Genomic DNA, 22,239 nt, shown 5'->3' with positions numbered 1-22,239 from the left:
TATTTGCAGATGACATAATAATATACATAGGAAATCCTAAAAACTCTACCTAAAACTACTAGAAGTAACAAATGAATTAAGTTGTTGGATTCAAAGTTAACACCCAGAAATTGACAGCATTTCTATACACTGTTAACTGAGTAGCAGAAAGAGAAAAAAATAATTCCATTTATAATTACACCAAAAAGAATAAAATATCTAGGAATAAACTTAGCCTAGAAGGTGAAAGACCTGTACTCCAAAACTGTAAAACATGAATAAGAGAAATTGAAGATGACACAAACAAATGGAAAGATATTCCATGCTCATAGATTGGAAGAATTAATATTGCTAAAATGTCTATATTACTCAAAGCAATCTACAGATTCAATGCAATCCCTATCAAAATTCCAAGAACTAGAACAAATAATCCTAAGATTTGCATAGAATCACAAAAGACCCCAAACAGCCAAAGCAATCTTGAGAAAGAAGAACAGATCTAGAAGTATCACACTCCCAGATTTTAAGATATACTACAAAGTTGTAGTAATAAAAACAATATGGTACTGGCGGAAAAAGAGATTTATAAATCAATGGAATAGAATAGAGAGCCCAGAAATAAACCCACACTTACATGGCCAATTAATTTACAATAAATGAGACAAGAATATACAATGGAGAAAAGACCATCTCTTCAATAAGTGGCATTCAGAATGCTGGACACTTACATGCAAAAGAATGAACGTGGACCACTTTCTTACACCAGACACAAAAATAAACTCAAAATGGGTTAAAAACCTAAATATGAAACCTGAAACTGTAAAAGTCCTTAGAAGAGAACCCAGGCAGTAATTTCTCAGACATTAGATGTAGCAATGTTTTTCTAGATATGTCTCCTAAGGCAAGAGTAAAATCAAATTATTGGGAATTACATCGAAATAAAAAGGTTTTACACAGTAAAGGAAATCATCAACAAAACAAAAAGACAACCTACTAAATGGGAGAAGGTCTTTGCAAATGGTATATCCAAGTAAGGGGCCAACGTCCAAAATATACAAATAACTTGTACAACTCAATACCAAGAAAATGATCTGATTAAAAAATGGGCAGAAGACCTGAATGTTTCTAAAGAAGACATCCAGATGTCCAATGGACACAGAAAAGATGCTCAACATCATTAGTCATCAGGGAAACGCAAATCAAAACTGCAATGAAGTATCACCGTATACCTGTCAGAATGGCTAAAATAAAAAAGATAAGAAATGATAGTGTTGGCAAAGATGTGGAGAAAAGGAACCTTAGTGCACTGTTGATGGAAATGTAAATTGGTGCAGCCAATGTGGAAAACAGTATGGAGGTTCCTCAAAAATTAAAAATAGAGGTATCATATGATCCAATAATTCTACTACTGGGTATTTTCTTAAAGAAAATGAAAACTGTATGAAAACCAATTTGACAATAAATTTCATACTAAAAAAAAGTTATAACATACAACTAAAATAGCTACAATATTTAAATACAACAAATCATTTCTATACTTCCTATATAATTTATCAATAAAAACTTTCTGATGAAAAAAAATGAAAACACTGATTTGAAATTTGCAGCATTGTTTACAACAGCCAAGATATGGAAGCAACCTAAGTGTCCATTGATAGACAAATGGGTAAGGAAGATGTGATATGTACACACACACACACACACACACACACACACACACAGGAATATTATGCGGCCATAAAAAAGAGTGAGATCATGCCATTTGGGACAACACAGTTGGACCTAGAGGGTGTGCTAAGTGAAATCAGTCAGACTGAGAAAGACAAATATATGACTTCAGTCATGTGGAATCTAAAAAAGCAAACAAATGAATAAACAACAACAAAGCAGAATCAGACCTAGGAGTATAGAGAACAAACTGATGGTTGCCAGAGGAGAGGGGGTAGGGGGTTGGACAAAATGGGTGAAGGGGAGTGGGAGATATGGGCTTCCGGTTGTAGGATGAATAAATCATGGGAATAAAAGGCACAGCACAGGGAATACAGTTGATGATGTAATAGCATTGTATAGTGACAGATGGTAGCTACAGTTGTGGTGAGCACAGCATAACCTATACTTGTCAAATCACTATGTTGTACGCCTGAAACTAATGTCACGTGCATCAACTATACTCAGATAAAAAAATTTTTAATTAAGTAAAAAGCAAAATTTCTAGAAATGATTTGGCATTTCCTTCAAAAAGCAGAGCCCATGGGGTGCCTGGGTGACTCAGTTGGTTAAGTGTCCAACTCTTGATTTTGGCTCAGGTCATGATCTCACAGTTCAAGGGATCAAGGCCTCCATCAGACTCTGGGCTGACACTGCAGAGTCTGCTTGAGATTCTCTCTCTCCTTTCCCCTCTGCCCTTCCCCTGCTTGTTCGTTCTCTCTCTCTCTCTCTCTCTCTCTCTCTCTCTGTCTCTCTCAAAATAAATCAATTAGCATCAAAAGGTAGAGCCTAATTCTCTTTTTTGAGTTTGGGACAGACTTAATGGCTGACTCCTGATGAGGAGAGTAAAGCGAAAGGGAGGGCCTGTGACTTCCAAGCTTAGGTTGTAAGGGATATTGCAGCTCCTGCCTTAGTCTCACTGTCCTGGATCTGAGAAGAGCCAGCTTCCATGTCATGAGCAGCCCTGAGGAAAAGTGGTGAGGAACGAAGGCCCCTTGCCAATGGCCATGTCAGTGAACCACCTGAGATGTGGCCCCTGCAGCCTCAGTCAAGCTCCAAACTCTACCTCAGCCCCAGTTGACATCTTGACTGTAACTCATGAGAGACCTAGGCCCGACCATCTAGCTTGGCTGCTCCTAAATTCTTAACAGACAATAACTATTGTTTTAAGCCACGTATGTACTGCAATATTTTGTTATGCATCAATAGATAACAAATATAGCCCTTGAACCTATTCATGTTGGGGGAACTTTGAGAACCCAACAACAGCAAATGTATTAGTGTCAGGGCCATAGTTCTCTGCTAGCATGAGGTGGTGGTAGGAGGTGTCACTTAACTGCAAAAGACATTGCCCTTTTCTCTGGATCCTAACTGCCAATTTGGAGAGACAGAAAGATACAAAGACATCTTGAAGAGTAACTACTGTCTATTGACCGTCTTTTGAGCCAAGTGCTTTATCAACACTATCTCCTGACAACAATACTGCAAAGTCATGTAACCTAGATGCCAAGTGAGGTCTCCTTCCCTTCCAGCCCTGGATAAGATGGCCAGAATCCACATTCCACTCCCTCCTGAAGAGAGCGTCCTCCCCAAGACTTCTGTGAATTGTAGGAGGTTGAAAGGCAAAGTTCATATTTTTATGGTCTCTCTCATTTGTCTTCCACTGTCACGTTTCCGTTCATAGATGGTCTTGCTCTTGCATTTCTGACACTTGGGTTATGCTACAAAGCAAGGTAAATGCAAGGAGAGGGTGCATTTAATGCACCTCGTCAGTGCCTGGCACTCAGCAGGTGCTCCGTACTTCCCAAAGTTCTGAGCAAATAGATCTACACTGACAGCAAGTGCCACCTATGGACTGTGACAAGTAAACATAGAACTCGATTCTTCCCTTGACTTCCTCAAAACAAAGTAAAATAGTCTCACCATGTGCTTCAGTGGATAGTGTATTTTACTGAAGATTTGGAAAGACAGAGAGGAGTTTACATTATAGAAACCCTAAACATCTTCAAATGGAATAGATATTCTCCTGTTTCACAAATCTTTTGTTTCCTCCACATCATGTAGGTTAGGAATCTCCCGCTTACCTTCTTTGATTTCCACATTCACCCAAGATATCTGTTAATTTCTACTGCAGATCAGATTATCTCTTTTTCTTTGTCTCCTTCTTTCTCATTAAGCTCTCAGGACCTACCTTACATCTTTTTTTTTTTTTTTAATATTTATTTTTGAGGGAGAGAGGGAGAGAGGGATTGAGAGCAGGGGAGGGGCAGAGAGAGAGAGAGGGAGGCACAGAATCTGAAGCAGGATCCAGGCTCTGGGCTGTCAGCACAGAGCCCGATGCGGGGCTCAAACCCACGAGACATGAGATCATGACCTGAGCCGAAGTTGGACGCTTAACTGACTGAGCCACCCAGGCACCCCAGGACCTACCTTACATCTTAAATGGCTTTTCCATGGTGGAGATTTCAATACACCTCTCTCAGTAAATGACAGAACAAGCAGAAAATTTGAACAACACTATAAAACTTAACCTAATAGACATGTACAGAGCAGTGCCACAAGCAGCTTCAAATTATTCATTCTTTACACATGGAATATTTACTAAACTGATCCTATGCTGTCCCCAAAACCAAAACTCAACAAATGTCGAAATACTGAATTAATAGAGTATATTCTCTAATGACAATGAAACCAAGTTAGAAACAAATAACAAAAAGATAATGAGAAATCTATAAATGTTGGAAATTGAATAATAAATTTCTAAGTAATCCATAGGTCAAAGAAGAGCTCATAATGGAAATTAGAAAATATTTTGAACTAAATAGTAGTGAAAATATGGCATATCAAGAGATACAGAAACAATGGAAGATACAGATTTAGATACAAGTAACTTAAACAGACTATTGACCCTCTATTGAGCCAAGTGCTTTGCCAAAATCCAATCCATACAGATATACCTGTATCTGTATCTATTTGTATGTATGCTGCATATAGGCTATTCTATCTATCTATCTATCTATCTATCTATCTATCTATCTATCTCTCTTATCTATCATCTCTCTCTCTTGTCTATCTACCATCTTCATCTCCTATTGTTCTGTTCTCTGGAGAACCCAGACTAGTACAATATAAAACTGAAAAGAACGTTAAATGAAGGTAAAATTAAAGGGCAGTCTCTATCATGGCCACAGATGCAAAATTCCTAAGCAAAATATCGGCAAACCAAATCCAGCATTGTATAAAAAAATGTGTTAATGACTAAGTTAGGTTTATTCTAAGGATGCAAGGTAGGTTTAACACTTGAAAGTCAACCAATATAATTCTCCATCTCAACAATATATGTGAAAATATATGTAAGAAAGCATTGGATAGAACTTAATACCCATTCATTATTTTTGAGACAAAAAAAAACTTAGCAATTTGGGAATAAAAATAAAACTTTCTTAACTTAATAAAGTATACATATAAAATCTTATAGTGAACATGACAACAGTGAATTATTGAATTTTTTTTTAAATTGAGATCAGGCATGGTTTTTTTGATGAGATCAATGGATGCCTGCTACGACTACTTCGATTGTACCAGAGGCCCTAGGCAGTGCAATAGGGCTAGAAAAGCAAATAAAAGCTGTAAGAATTGGAAAAGAAAAAATAAAATTGTCATTATTTCAGAACATATGATTGTTTTTGTAAGAAAACTCATCAGAATCGGCAGATAAACTTTTAGAATTACAGGAAGCAGGGACGCCTGGGCGGCTCAGTCGATTAAGCGTCCAACTTCGGCTCAGGTCATGATCTCACGGTTGGTGGGTTTGAGCCCCACATCAGGCTCTGTGCTGACAGCTCGGAGACTGGAACCTGTTTCAGATTCTGTGTCTCCCCCCTCTCTCTGCCCCTCCCCCACTCACGCTGTCTCCCTCTGTCTCAAAAATAAATAAACATTAAAAAAAAATTTAGAATTACAGGAAGCGGAAATCAGATGGAAAACACCCATGTTAGGAAAAACTGGAAATAAGCTCTCAAAAGAACTTCAAGCCTGCTTCAAGTCATTCTAAATCCTTCTTTCTTAAAGTACAGAACCATGGACCATCAGCACTAGACTATTAGGATTCTTCAGAGAGACAGAACCAATAAGATGGAGATCGATCTATCTATCTACCTCTATGGATTTATTAGATGAAATTGGCTTATCCAATTACAGAGGCTGAGAAATCCTATAATTTACCATCTGCAAGCTGGAAATCCAGAAAAGCTGGTGGTGTAATTCAGTTTGGGTGTGAGGGCCTGCAGCAGAAAAGCCAATGGTTTAGATTCCAGTCTGGGTTTGAAGGCCTGAGAACCAGGAATGCTGAGGGCAGGAGAAGACCTACATCCTAATTCAAGCAATTGGGTAGGAAGAAAGAAAGGGCGAATTCTCCCTTCCTCCACCTTTTATTCTATTCAAGCCCTGAACAGATTGAATGATGCCCATCTATGCTGAAGAAGGAAATATACTGAGTCTACAGATCTAAATGCTAATATCATCCAGAAAGCCCTTAATTGTGTTTAATCTGGGTATCCTGTAGCCAGTCAAGATGACACATAAAATTAACCATCACAAGAACTGACATCACCCGGGAGGCTTGTTAAAAATATGGAGTCTCAAGACTTGCCCCAGTTCTACTAAATCAAAATTTGCATTTTAACAAGCTCCACAAAGTATGTCAGTTTGAGAGGCCCTGATCCTGGTGGACCAAAAAATCTGAAGCCCTGAACCAAGATTAAGGTGATTCTGGATGGCTCATGCCCCTAGACACCTGGCAAAATAAGCAAATAAAATATGATGAAACAAAATACAATTAACAATCCTCTTAGGGGGAAGATAATATATCTCAAATTATTTCTACAAATAATTTTCATACACAATGTCCACCTCACAATCAGAGATGATTGAGCACAGTAGAAGATAAGACACCATAAACCATGTTCAGCAGAAACAGCAGAAACAGACATACTGAGACTTCAGGAATAGGATTTATCAGAGACAGACTATAGAAAGTATGGCTTACTGTGTTCAGGGACATAAAAGCCATGCTTGAACATTCTGACAGGAAACTAAGACCATAAAAAGTGACATGGCAGGTTTGAAAAAAAAGAAAAATTCTAGAATTCTCAAAAATACCATAGCTGAAATCAAGAATTCAGTAAAATGTCTTAATATCAGAATAGAGAAATAGCTGAAAAACTGGAAGATCGGTGAGAAGAAACTCAGATCTAGAGATGGAAGTCTCCCAAGAAATAAGAGATAAGGGGAAAAGACAAACACATACATTTTATTTTTGCAAAGACACTATCTTTTGTCTACATTTAAATAAACTCAGGGCTGCCTGGGTGGCTTAGTGGGTTATGCGCTGACTCTTGATACCGGCTCATGGTTTGTGAATTTGAGTCTTGCTGCCAGCACGGAGCCTGCTTGGGGTTTGCTCTCTTCCTCTCTCTCTGCTTGTGTGCAAACACGCGCGCTCTCTCTCTCTCTCTCTCTCTCTCAAAAAGAAATAAACCTAAAAATAATTCGAGAGAGAGAGGCAGAGCATGAGTGGGGGAGGGGCAGAGAAAGAGGGAGACACAGAATCCAAAGCAGGCTCCAGGCTCTGAGCTGTCAGCACAGAGCCCTACTCGGGGCTTGAACTCATGACCCATGAGATCATGACCTGAGCCAAAGTAGGACACTCAACCCATTGAGCCACCCAGGTGCCCCAAGAAATAAACTCTAAAAATAAATAGGCTCATATATCGTAATCTCTTTATACCTTTACAGTAGTGTGCTTCAAAGTCATGTGCTTTGTGCAAGTCAAAGTCTACACCTTCCATTAGTTTTAGCAGAAAGTACGAGGAGCACTGTTATCATGTAATCCCCTTTAACCCGATGATTACTATTCCAATGCAAGTTTAGTAACTCAGAGTGCCTCTAACCATCTGGCCTGGCCCTCGCTTGCTATTGCTGAGTGTTGAGGTAAAACCAAGGTCCTGATGTGTTGGGTGGGGTGAGGGTGTGGCCGACCACAATTTCTCTGATTGCCGGGCCCTCCTAGCAGACCCGAGGGACTGCCTTGGAGTAGGAGACTAAGGCCTGTGGTAGTTTGAGGGAAGGGAAGGTTGCCATCCTGGGAGCTCACGGGGACTTCTTTGGAGACTCTGAGAAGGTGGCTGACCTTGAGATGATTAATACATTGGTGTAATTGGTCAACCCAGCAAAACACAACATGTTCTTAGCTCTCTTTGCTTTCAGGGTTTCTGAGGAAATCTGTGGGTTAGAAATTAAATCAATTCTATGGGAATTTGGGGTTCTTGTTAATGAGAACACCACACTTCATATTCTATAATTGGATACAGGATGATTAGGGGTTCTGGAGACCTAATTCCTCTTCAGTTGTAGCTTACTTTGTAGAGAAGGAAAGTGTACAGATTCTTCATGTTTGCACTGCTTCCTGGCAGAGTAAAACACTATATAAACATTTTTTTTTTTTGTCATAACAGAAACTTTCTAACAATATCCCTGTAAACATTTTCTAACATTTCTGGTGGTTTTCCATTCAGGTTTTTTTCCCCCTTAAAAATTTTAGCTAGCTAGCAATATGTTAAATATGGCTTTTGCTTTCTTTCTCTTCTTTCTTTTCCTTTCTTTTCTTTCTTTCTTTCTTTCTTTCTTTCTTTCTTTCTTTCTTTCTTCTTCCTTTCTTTCTTCCTTCCTTTCTTTCTTTCTTTCTTTCTTTCTTTCTTTCTTTCTTTCTTTCTTTCTTCTTTCCTCAGATTCCTTTTAAATTTAAGATGAGAATTCACTTATTTCTTGAGTATGCCTTTAGGGGGACAGGTATTATGGACTGAATGTTTGTGTTCCCTTGAAATTCATACGTTGAAATCCTGCCCCCTAATGTGATGGTATCAGGAGAAGAGCCTTTGAGGGGAAATGAGGTCACAAGGGTGGAGCTGTCATGCTTAGGATTAGTGCCCTTGCAAGGAAGAGACTCAAGAGTTTTCTCTCTCTTCCTCAGCATGGAGGATACAAGGAGACGTTCATCTACAGACCAGGAAGAGACCTGGCCTCTTAATTCTGTGCTTCCTAGTCTCCAGAGTGGTGAGAAATATTTGTTGTTTAAGACACCCAGTCCGCAGGAATTTGTTACAGCAACCCAAACTGACTGGGAGGACAGATCTGATAACCTGATGATTCTCACCCTAGGGTGGGGGTGGTCGGTAGAGAGAGGAGAGCAGAGTCCCATGGGGAAAAATGGACACATCCAAATCCCTGTCCCTGCTTGACAATGGACACCCTTGTGAGAACTGTCTCCTCCATTCTGGAGACCGGGCTCTCCGTTCTTCTCTGCTTGCTCTCCAAACCAATTTTCTACTTAGTGGAATCTGGCAATTCAAGAGTTGTGTCCTCTTGCCTCATTTGTTTTTGAATTCCAGGACACTTTTTAGATGATCAGATGGATTCTGGGAACAATGGAAAAGACAAGGGAAAAAAAAAAAGGGAAAACTGCTTATCTGCTGTGGAGTGGTGAATTTATCTTACTTTATACAATTGGGTCAGTAGCTATTTTCATTCCTGTGCTTTTGGGAAGCATCTGATTATTTTAGTTACAGCTTCCTATGAGCTAATATTTCAATTTCTTATTCTCTCTTTCTCACTCTTAGACTACCTTCATCTGTATTGCGGAGTTCTGGAAGAGTTAATGCTGCAAGCTGCCCTCATTCTGTGTGCAGCAAACCGGAGCAGTAATATAGCTGTTATTTTAGAGAAAAGACATTAAAGAAGACTCTAGAATGAGAGCCACTAAATCAAACATTGAAAACACAAATAATCAGATACCCTTAGTAAACTGTAATTTTTCTCTGCACTCAGCTTTTAGGCACAAGAGGCAAATCGTAAGAGAATATGCCCATTTCAGAATCCTGGAATTCATAATCCCAGGGCTGGAGGAGAATCCAGAGACTGGGTAAATCAACTCTGGTTGTGCAGGTGAGAAAATGGAACTCAGAGGCTCTGGGTAGTCGACTCATGGAAGGATACAGCTAAATAATAGAAGCTGGAACAGGAATACAGTTTTCTTGACTCCCTGGCCCAGAATTCCACCTTCTTCGCGATCCTGCCTCTTATAAAATTTGTTTGGAAATGAAAACATTTCCAGGGAGTCTCAGGAAGATCTGATAGGTTGCCCAAACCTCTGCACCATAAAAACAGGTGTTCCAAACTGAATTATGTCTGCCTGTCTTGCACATGTCTCAAATACACAGACGGTGCCCCGGTTCTGGATTCACCACCCTACTAGGACAGAGCTGATTTTCCACCTACCGCTTGCCCCCCCACCCAGGAACTAGCACAGGACCCGAATCTCCGATGCAGATTTCTTTCCCAGCCACCCCTCTGACCTCATTTCTCCCCTTCACTTGGTCAGACCCATTGTCAGCAGCCCTGTGGAAATTTGACTTCCTCCATCTCGTGAAGTCCCTTGACCAGAGGGAACCCAAGCCCACTCGCTGGCTAACTTTGTCACCGAAGGATTGCCTGGCTGGCTGGCTGTTTAGAGTTCATCCCACTTTCGCTTACTCTCCTTCTCTGTTCTCTCCTCCAGCATCCCTCCTGCCTCAAGGAGGCAGGACTATGCCTCTCCTGGAGGCTGCAGGGACAGAGACTCAAGATCCCTCTTGTGGCTAAGGACTTTTAGCTCCCTCTACCCACAGCTGGGCTCCTTTGAGGCCAGTGTCTACCACTGCCCTTGCTTCAGTTCCAGTGACTTATTTGAAGGATCAGGCCAATGCTCCTCAAACATTTTGATGTGCGGCCATATGATTTAAAATTTTAAAATTGAGCAATGGAGTGTATACTCTCAATATATTTATTTATAACTTACAAATACATACTACTATAAATCCAGGTATCAAATAGAAGTAAAGCTTAGTTCATCTCCAATATTTTTGGATAAAAAGAAATACAGAGAAGTTGTAATTGTTTCTCCTTGCTCTTCCTGCCCTGGCCACTCCCCGGAACTGCTGAATTAGGCAGTGAATGGACCCACAAATGGGATATGTCTGAGTTCAGTAACGGTAATAATAATTGCTGCCACTTTTGGACCAAGCTTTTGTTAAAATGTTCCATTGAACTTTTGCAGGAGCACTGTGTGGTTGGCATTACTGATTCCCATTTTATTGTTGAAGAAAGCAAGGCTTGCAGACGCTGAGCTCTGTTCACAGTCGCCACAAGCAAGAAGCAGGGCAGAATCCAAGCTAGGTTTCTCTGACTTGAACCGTGTTTTAGTCGCCGTTTCAGGGCTCAACAGTAGACATCTGCCGAGTGCCTCCCTGGGCTAGGCACTGTGTTAAGCCCTGGACAGACACTGGCAACAGCATGCAAACTCTACCTTCTAAAGCTGCCTTCTAACTGGGCTCTGACATCCTGCAAACCCCCTAGGTCTGACTGAAAAGGACTTGATAAGGACGAGTATATTTTATGAGACTTAAAGAAATCACTGCATGGAATTGGTTGGGGAATTTTTTTTAAACCTTAAAATATATAATTATGCAGCATTATAAAGCATTTGGAATTCTATTGGCTTTGTGTCTGTGAATTTTATTATCATTTATAGTGCTCTTTCAGTGGGAAATGCATTTTAAGTTTCAAACACTCAACTTATAAAGTAACTTTTCACAATCTTTTCAAGAGGCAAGAAAGTTATTATGGCATTTTGGAAAGATTTTCAACAAGAAGCATTGATGGAATTTTCACATACAGTACCGTGCTTTTGAATATTCTGGCTAACTGATTTTATTATATCAAAATACTCTAAGGTGAATGAATATAACCCTAGGAAAAGAAATCATTGTTCCAAATTTCCTTTATGAAATAAATAACTTAGAGCCCAATGGTATTCTTTGCTTTGCTGGAGTTTGCATTAGTATCCCTTGCTTACAAAGCCTTGGCCCTCCTCAAAATGAATATTTAGATGCTGAATGTATTTCTCTTAATCTCCACTATTATCACCTGATGGCAACTGACTTTGCATCCCTAAGTAGTAATGGCAAATGTCACCAAAGTTAATACTGAGTAAATGCCCGTGTTCGGAGACTGTATTTGTTCTTTTATACACTATTGACAAAACATGTTGCTTTGCAGTCTACAAGTCCTTTTCCATCTACAGTCTCTTTTTGAGTCTCACAATCATATTTGTAACTAATGTGGATTACCTATTATTATATAGTAAACTATGTCTCATGATTCTGTGGCTTAGAACTTGGCTGCATGGGGGCGCCTGGGTGGCTCAGTCGGTTAAGCGTCCGACTTCGGCTCAGGTCATGATCTCTCGGTTCGTGAGTTCAAGCCCCGCGTCGGGCTCTGTGCTGACAGCTCAGAGCCTGGAGCCTGCTTCAGATTCTGTGTCTCCCTCTCTCTGACCCTCCCCTGTTCATGCTCTGTCTCTCTCTGTCTCAAAAATAAATAAACATTAAAAAAAAAATTAAAAAAAAAAAAAGGAACTTGGCTGGGTAACATTGACTGGGGTCACTTGCTGGCATGTCCAAGCTAGTTTTACTTATGTGACTGTGCCTTGATGAGGACAGCTGGAAGGCTAGATTTAGCTGAACCCCTTAGCTGTTTTCTGTCTGTTGCCGGGTAGTTGGACTTTCTATATGGTGGCTCAGGGCTTCCAAAGTGAGTATTCCAGAAGATAGAAAACAGAAGCTTCCAGAAGAGTAAGGCCTAGGCTCAGAAATTGGAACAGTGTCACTTCTGCCGTATCCTATTCACCAAAGTAGTGGATAAATTCAAAGATAGTGAACTGGACTCCACCTCTCAATAGGAGAGGTGTCAAAAAGTGTGCGGCCATCTTTAACCTGCCACACCTAGGTTTCAGGAGGTGTTGTTTGCATTCTCTAGCTGAGGAAACTAATACTCAGGCTAATGGAGTTGACTTGCCCAGAACAGCACACTTAGTAACGTGATTCTAAGACCGACATACATACATTGCTGGACACCGTACTGGACTCAAATAAATACTTTCTGAAGAACACCATGTGTTAACATTGCTTCATTTTTGCTCCTCTTCTTTCATTATTTTATTCTATTTTATTCTATTTTATTTTATTTAAGAGAGGCACAGACAGGGCAAGTAGGAGAGGGGCAGAGAGAGGGAGAGAGAATCCCAAGCAGGCTCCGTGCTGCCAGTGCAGAGCCCGACGGGGGGCTTGAACCCACAAAACTGTGATATCATGACCTGGGCCAAAACCAAGAGTTGGACGCTTAACTGATTGAGCCACCCAGGCGCCCCTGCTCATCCTCTTTTAAAAGTCATTGGAGAAGTCCAGGGTATCTAAGGGCCCAGATGGGCCTTATGTGTCTGTTTCTGATGCTACATGGTCCCAGTGCCTCTGTTTTCCCATTTGACCTATTTCCTTTCTGAGGCAGGAATGAGGTGAGAGGCAAGAGGTAAAAGGTGGAAGGCTGTTTGTAAGAACTGGATAATTGTAGCAGTGCCAGATGATTCTCTTAATGCATGCTGCTGAGTTAACATCACTTTAAGTTCGGAGCAAGTAAAGGCTTAACCCGTGGAAGAAACACCATATATTTGAGGCGAATGGGGGTGGAAAACTAGTGAAAAAATAAATAGCTGTGGGGCAAAGAAATGCGCATGAGCAGTTTCATGGGCCAATATGCATCAGTCCTTTGGAATCTGGTTTTAAATTGAGACTGTATTCAACAAAAGCCAGAGCGTGTCACAGCAGTCTTCCTGTATGGTACAAATGGCTTTTTGAAAAGGACCTTCTAGTACATGACATTTTCTCTATTGCTCAGATTTGGTCACAAGAAATTCTGGGGTTATCTCTGGCAGAAGGCACTTTGTCTTTACTAATAACTATGCTTCCACTTTCCTCTATGTCAAAATTTCACAAGAGGCTTCTTTTCTCTTCCAGTGAAGCAATGGCCAACTAACCTTGTTTTTTTATTATTATAGTATAGCCTATTGCTATAATTTAGAGTATTTATAATATTATATCTTAATTATATCATCTATTATTTATAATTATATTGCTGTAATAGCCTATTGCTATTGCTATTATAGCCTATTGCTATAATACCTTTTAGATATTATCTGTATTAGATATTACATTATATTAGACATATAGATTGTATATAATATAGGTATTAAATTTATGCACCAAGTTTTTGCAAATACTTGTGTCTCTTCTCTTTCAAGGTGCTGGGACTGGTTTTATTCACTGCATGTAAACCTGCCTCATTTTTCACCAAACAGCAAAAGCATGGAAGAAATCCACAAGAGCACTTTGGAAATCTACATCATATGTGAGTAGGGAAAAATTCCTTTCCAAGTTCTTCTGAAGGTACCCATGCCTAACATCGCTTGTGCAGAGCCAGAACTTCAAAGTAACAGCAAAATTAAAGTTCAATCAAAACGTTGTTCACTCAGAACATTTTTGCTTTGTGGATATCAAGTACCGCATGTACTTGCAGTGGCTAGAATTTCCATAAAAGGAACAACAGGGGTGCTAGATTGCATTACCTAAAAGTGATGGTAGCTGTTATCACAAAGGGAAAAAAATTAAGGCAGAAGAAAGATGATATGAGTAGAGTTAGCTGCAAATGAAAAGCAGAGTGCTTGAGCCCTGTGGGGGGGGATTAGTGGGACCGAGAGCTGTGCCCATCTGATGTGTCCTTTTATTATCTCCTTTGTTCTCAATGTTTGAGGTTTGGGAAATTTCTGTGATTTCTGAAGTGCCGCCTAGTCTGCCTCTCTGGCAAAGGACAGAGTGGCTCAGCTTAATGCACTGGTTTCCAAAATGGGATCTTTCACTCCTGGAGCTTTATAAGACAATTATCTGGGTGAAGGAAAAATATTAATTAGAATTACTATTTTATTCCATAATATTTTAGTGCTTTACATTTCTACCTTGGGGGATGCCTGAGTGGCTCAGTTGGTTGAGTGTCCGACTTCGGCTTAGGTCACGATCTCATTGTTTGTGGATTTGAGCCCCACATCTGGCTCTGTGTTGACAGCTCAGAGCCTGGAGCCTGCTTCCGATTCTGTGTCTCCCTCTCTCTCTGCCCCTTCCCCACTCACGCTCTCTTTTTCTCTCTCTCTCTCAAAAATAAATAAAACATTAAAAAAATTTAAATTTCTACCTTGGGGTCATGCTTATAGCAATGCTACTGAAAGGAAGGTCCATCAATCGCAGCATTGACACCACCTGGGAATGTGTTAGAAGTACAAGTTCTTGGGGCACCTGGGTGGCTCAGTTGATTAAGCATCCAGCTTCGGCTCAGGTCATGATCTCACAGTTTGTGGGTTTGAGCCCCATATCAGGCTCTCTGCTGTCAGAGCAGAACCCACTTCAGATCCTCTATCTCCCTCTCTTTCTACCCTTTGTCCACTCACTTGTGTGCTCTTTCTCTCTCAAAAATAAATAAACATTAAAAAATAAAGGCAAAAATTCTTGGGTCACGTCTCAAACCCACAGGATGTCTGATGCTCTGGGGATGGGCCCTGATGAGCTGTGCTTAAATAAGTTTTCCGGGTGATGCTGGTACTAACGTTGAAGAGCAAACTGTTTTCTAATGTATATACTTTTTTCTTTAATGTTCATTTTATTTTTTATTTTTGAGAGAGAGAGAGAGAGAGAGAGAGACAGAGCATGAGTGGGGCAGGGTCAGAGAAAGAGGAAGACAGAATCGAAGCAGGCTCTAAGCTCTGAGCTGTCAGCACAGAGCCTGACGTGGGGCTTGAACTCACAAACTTCGAGATCATGACCTGGGCCAAAGTCGGACCCTTAAGCGACTGAGCCACCCAGGCGCCCCTCTAATGTATATACTTACAAATAAATACATATGGGAGACCCACTCAGAAATTTTTCCCAATGGGATGTGCAAATACAGAAGTTTGAAGATGATGGTGTGGTAGAAATGCGTTGATTCAAGAATCACAAATCTTTTGCCTTTTTTTCCTACTTTGCCAATTGACCCTGAGGTGAGGAGGGTGAGTTAGCCTCTTTTACTTCCTGGGCGAGCTTAAGCAAGTTACTTGACCACCCTGGAAAATGAGGATAAAGTGAGATGTCGCTCTCTCACGGGACTGTCATGGGTGTTACGTGCACTTGTGTAGACTACAAACACGGAGTGAGCCCTGAGCATAAACCAGATGCTTGGTTTGTCTTTTCCCCGATAGCTGTGGACCCCACCACACGACAACCTACATTCTTCCGCCTGCTAGGGTACACCTATCAGTCCCCAAACCATCAGTATGTTATATGTATGGAAGCCCAAAAAAATCCTTTACCTCTACAGACTGTAACCTGATATATTACACTTGGTTTAGCCTTGACAACAAAGACAGGTGCAGAAGGCAGAGTCAGTTTATTCAACATATTCACCCCTTCCATGAGTGGCACCTGACTTTCCATTGAATTCCGAGCTGCAAAGAACAGCAGTGTCAGTGATGCGGTGGGAGACTGACGGTAGCAGTTTAACATCATGCTGTGGTGAGGGACACCTGGTAAAACCACGACATCGCTGATGATCCTGATAGAGCAAGTCGCCTCTGCCTCAAGCCGCGCATACAGCCCGGCAGCCAGACGCAGCTGAATCAGTCAGTGGGACAGAATGAAAGGTGGCCGGCCAAAGCTTTTCCCTAAAAGACCTGAAGTACTCCCAACCCTGTGTACATAGGAATCACCCCTCGGAGAGCTAGTGAAACTGGCACATTTCTGGGCCTCACCCCCAGAGATTTTTAGTCTGTTGGTATGAAGTGGGCCTAGGACTTGTATTGTTAACAAGCTTCCCCCTTGCAGGCTTCACATTACAAGTGGTTCATGAAGGAGAGAGTTTATATTCCCTGAATCGCAGGTGTTTTCAAGCTGATACGCACTTTTAGAGCTCATTTAAGATTTCTTAACCTTTTTCCCTTCATGAAAGCCAACACGATTGCCATCAAGATACACACATGGCACTCTCTTATTAATATTTTCACATTTGACAAAACCACAAATGTTGGTAAGGACTAACTATTAGCGACAGTAATTCACTGCAGACTGAGTCATTGAAAAGATTGTGTTTTACTTGATTCGCTGTGACTGAATTAAACACTGCCTCTCAAGAAAACTTATCAAAAGGATAAGGAAGAGAGCATAAGTGCTAACACAGGGATGACTTTGAATCCACTCACGTTTGTAAAACAATTCGTTAGTAATCTTGAGTAGTTCATGAGCAGTAGGTTTCCTGGTATACAAATCACAATGGAGACATTGTGGCAGAGCCTGTCATTGTCCCCTGATATTGGTTTTCCTGTGTCACATGGACACCCAGAAAAAAGGCTACATTTCCCAGCCTCTCTCACAGCTACAACGATCATGGCACAAGTTCTTGACGCCAGGATATAAAAGGAAGGAGTGTATGAGACTTCAGAAGGTGTCCTTAAAGGGGCCATGCCCTTTTCTCCTTTCTGTGCCTGAAACGTGGAGATGAAAGCTATGGCAGCCATCTTGGACCATGTGGTGGAAAGCGTGTGTTAAGGGTGCCAAAGGAGAGAACCAGGTAGAAGGAGCCTGGGTCCATGAAGATGCCGGAGCTGTCATGAGATCCTTGGGCTGTCTGTTTGTGTATAGACAATTATATTTCTATCTAACTTAAGCCACTGTTATTTCTGGATTTTTGTCACATGTTGCAACCCTCATGTTGAGGGCCTCTAATTTAGCCAACCCTCTTGGTTTTTGGATGAGAACACAGGAGCTTGGGGAAGTGAGTGGCTCAGCTGAAATCACACAGCTAGTGAGGCACAGACCTGGGAATGGAATCTAGGTCTCTTGGGTTCTGGGTCAGGGCCCTTTTTACCAACTCAGGCTTTCTCAAAGTCTCTGTTAGAAAGCAAGCTCTGGTATCTCTTTCTCTTCTGTAAGGACACTGATCCCATCATGGGGGCTCCATCCTCATGACCTCGTCTAAACCTAATTACCTTCCAAAAAAGCCCTACTTCCAAATGCATTGGGGGTTAGGGCCTCAACATATGGACTTTAGGGTGATATAAACATTCAGTCGGTAACAATTCCTCATGGCAGAACCTGATTCAGGGAGATTTGCGAAGATGTTTTATCCACAAAACAACCCTTTGCTAATGGGTTATTAAATAGCACACAGCTGACAAGTGAATTACTGTGTTGGGAGATCAACCCAAGGGGTGTGGCCAGAACTCAAAATGAAAATGGTTACGGGATTTCAAGCTATATTATAAAGCTGTTCTCATCAAGACAGTATGGTACTGGCACAAAAACAGACACGTAAATCAGTGGAACAGAATAGAAAGCCCAGAAATTGGACCCATAACTATATGGTCAACTCATCTTGAACAAAGCAGGAAAGAATATCCAATGGAAAGAAGACAGTCTCTTCAACAACAGAGCTGGGAAAACTGGATAGCAACATGCAGAAGAGTGAAAGTGGACCACTTTCTTATATGATACACAAAAATAAATTCAAAATGGATGAAAGACCTCAGTGTGAAAGGAAACCATCAAAATCCTAGAGGAGAACACAGGCAACAACCTCTTTGATCTAGGCAGGAGCAACTTCTTACTCGACATGTCACTGAAAGCAAACATGAACTGATGGTACTTCATCAAGATAAAAAGCTTCTGCACAGCAAAGGAAACAATCAAAGTAATTAAAAGGCGGCCTATGGAATGGGAGAAGACATTTGCAAACGATGTATCTGATAAAGGGTTAGTATTCAAAATACATAAAGTACTTATAAAACTCAACACCCAAAAAACAAATAGCTCATAGAAATGGGCAGAAGTAGAAATGGGCAGAAGACATGAATAGACACTTTTCCAAAGAAGACATCCAGTTGGCTACCAGACACATGAAAAGATGCTCAGCATGACTCATCATCAGGAAAATGCAAATCAAAACCACAATGAGATACCACCTCACACCTGTCCGAATGGCTAAAATTAACAACACAGGAAACAATAGGTGTTGGAAGGAGAAAAGGGAACCCATTTGCGCTGTTGGTGGAAATGCAGGCTGGCACAGCCACTCTGGAAAACAGTACGGAGGTTCCTCAAAAAACTGAAAACAGAACTACTGTATGCTCCAGGAATTGGACTATTAGGTATTTACCCAAAGGGTACAAAAATACAGATGTAAAGGGGTACATGCACCCCAATGTTTATAGTAGCACTATCAGCAGTAGCCAAACTATGGAGAGAGCCCAGATGTCCATCGACTAATGAATGCATAAAGAAGATGTGGCATATATATATATATATATATATATATATATATATGATGGAATATTACTCAGCTGTCAAAAGAATGATACCTTGTCATTTACAATGATGTGGATGGAGCTAGAGTATATTATGCTAAGTGAAATCAATTAGAGAAAGACAAATACAATATAATTTCATGCATATGTAGAATTTAAGAAACAAAACAGATGAACATATGAGAAGTAGGGGGAGAGAAGAGAGGGAAAAAATCACAAGAGACTCCTAACAATAGAGCACAAACTGAGGGTTGACAGAGGTAGGTGGGTGGAAGATGGGCTAGATGGGTGATGGGGAGTAAGGAGGACACTGTACGCCATCTTTCCGTGCTGCCATAATGGTGTGCATGAATGTCCTGGCAGATGCTCTCAAGGGCATAAACAATGATGAAAAGACAGGCAAATGCCAGGTTCTTATTAGGCCATTCTCCAAAGTCATCGTCTGATTTCTGACTGTGATGATGAAGCATGGCTACATTGGTGAATTTGAAATCATCGATGATCACAGAGCTGGGAAAATTGTGAACCTCACAGGCAGGTTAAACAAGTGTGGAGTGATCAGCCCCAGGTTTGATGTACAACTCAAAGATCTAGAAAAATGGCAGAATAATCTGCTCCCATCCCGCCAGTTTGGTTTCGTTGTACTGACAACCTCAGCTGGCATCATGGACCATGAAGAAGCAAGACGAAAACACACAGGAGGGAAAGTCCTGGGATTCTTTTTCTAGGGATGTAATACATTCATACTAATAAAATGCCTCACTGGAAAAAAAAAAAGAAAAAGGAGAGCACTTGTGATGAGCATTGGGTGTTGTATGTAAGTGATGAATCACTGAATGCTACTCCTGAAACCAATATTGCACTGTATGTTAACTAAAATTTAAATAAAAACAAAACAAAATGAAATGGTTAAAGACTCATGGTGGACAGGTCTAGAAGTTTATGCCTTTGTGTAGAGGTAAGTAATGAAGAGATTGGAGGGAAAGAAATAAAGAAATAGAAGAAAAATGTCCAGGGCTGAAAAAGAGGAATCTTGATTGAATGTATCCTCTAAATCCTGAATGGGATGAAGGAGACTAAATCCACATTGAGAGACACCCTGGCAACATTTCAGGAATCACAGCCCTCGTTTCCACAGGATCTAGACACATTTCAAATTGCTGAAGACTGTGGGATTGTTATTGCTTCAGTAACTTAACTCTTGAAATAATTCTCCTATACTCTGTTCTCGAGGTGTAGAGAGTAAGCAGCCAATGGATGTGTCTTGATCGATGTGCCTCCGGAGGAAAATGCACAGAAACACTAAATTTAGATTCTAGGAATAGTATCACATAAAATATAATGCAAAATAACAGTAAAGGAGATAAACAATAATTCATAGAAGAAAATAACAATTTCATATCTGTACCTGCTGTTGAAGCCCAACAAAAAGAACACCACGGACACCTGCTGCTTATACAAGCTGAGTTTACTGAAATTGTGAGCAAGGAAAAACATGAGCTGGATGGAATCTCAGTAGGGTCTCCGGAGAGGAAAATTAGGGAAGAGTACTTGCAGAGTTTGTAGGACTGGGGTTAGGTCAGGATTGACAGAATTTGTAAATCTGGCAGGTTGCTAGAACTGTCTGTGGTCTTTGGAACACAGAAATGAATCCATGTGAAGTGACTGTTACTATAGTCTTATCTTGGAATATATGGGTCTGAATGAGCTAGTGTTAAAATAATTTGCGTTTAGATAGTTTATATTGCATATTATGATTTGGTACAGTTGATCTATTTTGCAAATCAAAAATACAGGTTTCTTGTTTGTTTGTTTGTTTGTTTGTTTGTTTGTTTGTTTTTACCAATTGTGGTTTCCATTTCTTTTTTCACTGTAGTATTTAGGAAACTGCTTGGATGGGCACTCAATGAATGGTTGAATGAATTAGTAAATTAACCACTAAAGGCGAATCTGGAACAGAGGTAATGGTCTTAAATGTCTACACACAAAAGCATATGGCAGGGCTGCTTAATACAAATTCAGATTCTGGGGATGCCCCCCAGATAGTTTGACTCAGTAAGTCTGGATTTGGGGTGAGGTGATTCTGATGCAATTGGTCCAGTTTCCACTTTTGAGGAGCTAGCACAGTGGCAAGACAAAGTAGGCTTGAGATGTTAACAAGTGCAAGGAAATAAGACCTACAGGTATCTCTGAGATTGCTAAGATAGGATTGATAAGTGAACTAAGGTAATCAAGAGTAGGTCCCCTTCAAAAGAAGCCAGCTGCTAGAAAAGGGAGCAGAATCAACCTGTATGTCTATAAGAACACACCTACCTGACAATCCACGCATCTCTAGGTGATACACAGTGGCAAGCACTTAGCTGAGAATTAAAGGGAAATAGAAGTGAAATTGCTGGGGGGGCAGAGGGGGGGTAGGAAGCGATATTGCTACAGTAGAGCACTTTAGATTACGGTGTCTTGACAGGTATGTTACTAGGCTATTTCATATTCATAATAAAAGATCTGGGTACCCGAGTGGCTCAGTCGGTTAAGCGTCTAACTTCAGCTCAGGTCACGATCTCATGGTTTGTGAGCTCGAGGCCTGCATCGGGCTGCCTGCTGTCAGCACAGAGCCCACTTTGGATCCTCTGTCCCCCTCTCTCTCTCTGCCCCTCCCCTGCTCTCTCTCTCTCTCTCTCTCTCTCAAAAACAAGCAAACATTTAAAGACAATAATAAAAGGCCAAAATTTGAATGCTTTGTTGTTTTTTTTATTGAGGTATATAATAAAAGGCCTACATTTGAATGCATTATTATTTTTTTTAATTGAGGTAAATTAACAACAAATTAACCATTTTAGAATGAACAATTCAGGGGCAAGTTAGTGGCACAATGTTGTGCAACCACCACCACCTTCAAAACGTTTTCATCATCCCTCAATACAACTCTTTCCCATTAAGCAGTTACTCTCTCCTCTCTCCTACCCCCAGCTCCTGACAACTGCTGATCTAGTCTGTCTCTACAGACCGACCCATTCTGGATGTTTCACATAAAACGAAATCACACAACACGTGACCTTTTGTGTATGGCTTCTTTCATGTAGCACATGTTTCCAAGTTTCTAAGTTTCATCCACATTGTGGATGGATCAGTTCTTCAGTTTTATGGCTAATAATACCCCATTGTATGCATACACCACAAATTAATTTATTCACTCATCTATCCATGGATATTTGGGTTGTTCACACCTTTTTGTTATTATAAATAGT

At 40.7% G+C, this 22,239-nt stretch overlaps 1 pseudogene; it reads left to right on the top strand.

The window, feature by feature from the left end:
- The first annotated feature begins 19,329 nt into the window (after nucleotides 1–19,329).
- LOC115512650 lies at nucleotides 19,330–19,741 on the top strand (annotated as a pseudogene).
- Nucleotides 19,742–22,239: the final 2,498 nt, after the last annotated feature.

The sequence above is a fragment of the Lynx canadensis genome, chromosome B1 (genome assembly GCF_007474595.2).
Source record: "Lynx canadensis isolate LIC74 chromosome B1, mLynCan4.pri.v2, whole genome shotgun sequence".
NCBI lineage: Eukaryota > Metazoa > Chordata > Mammalia > Carnivora > Felidae > Lynx > Lynx canadensis.
The sequence above is the reverse complement of the archived record's forward strand: the minus strand, read 5'-3'. Positions and strand labels throughout refer to the sequence as shown.